The sequence below is a fragment of the Pteropus vampyrus genome, unplaced genomic scaffold (assembly GCF_000151845.1).
Source record: "Pteropus vampyrus isolate Shadow unplaced genomic scaffold, Pvam_2.0 Scaffold9893, whole genome shotgun sequence".
Lineage (NCBI taxonomy): Eukaryota > Metazoa > Chordata > Mammalia > Chiroptera > Pteropodidae > Pteropus > Pteropus vampyrus.
The window spans coordinates 3,866-4,520 of NW_011898674.1; the positions used below are offsets into that span (position 1 = coordinate 3,866).

General features: G+C 46.1%; 1 pseudogene; it reads left to right on the forward strand.

Annotated features, from left to right (window-relative positions):
- The first annotated feature begins 525 nt into the window (after positions 1–525).
- Positions 526–643, forward strand: LOC111734934 (annotated as a pseudogene).
- Positions 644–655: the final 12 nt, after the last annotated feature.

Here is a 655-nt window from a genome sequence, read left to right on the forward strand (position 1 = left end):
CCAAACCTGATTAAAAGTCACACCACACTCATACCAGTGCCAGACTTCCGCTCACCAAGTTCTCCTCTCTGAATTCCTCTCTGAATCCTGGCCACTGTGCAGTGTCCATCCCAAGTGCTCTGCTATAAGGCTTCCTGAGTTCCTCTTGCACGTCCCTGAAATCCCATGTCATGTCTATTCTGAGTCTCTAAGAATTCTGGTACCAATTTCAATGTGCGGCTTTCCCTCTCTGCCACCAAGCAATTCTCTAACACCAGCTCGGTGTCCTATAATTCAACTCAATTCTGATATCTTTACCTGGAGATAGCATCAGATCCCACAGGTTAAGGGCTCAGTCCTACAAGACTGCTCCCAACCCACTTCAGACATCAATCATAAGTCTAGATTGTCACCTGTGCTTCTGACTGACTCACCGAAGATCGGAGGTTCCAATGGCCCCCTCTTTGGATTTAATTTGCTAGAGCAGCTCACAGAACCCAGAGAAACATTTTACTTACTAGATTACTGGTTTATTATAAAAAATATGTCTATGGCCATGCTCCCCTGAACACGCCCGATCCCGTCTGATCTCGGAAGCTAAGCAGGGTCAGGCCTGGTTAGTACTTGGATGGGAGACCACCTAGGAAGACCAGGTGCATAAAAAATAAAAAATAAG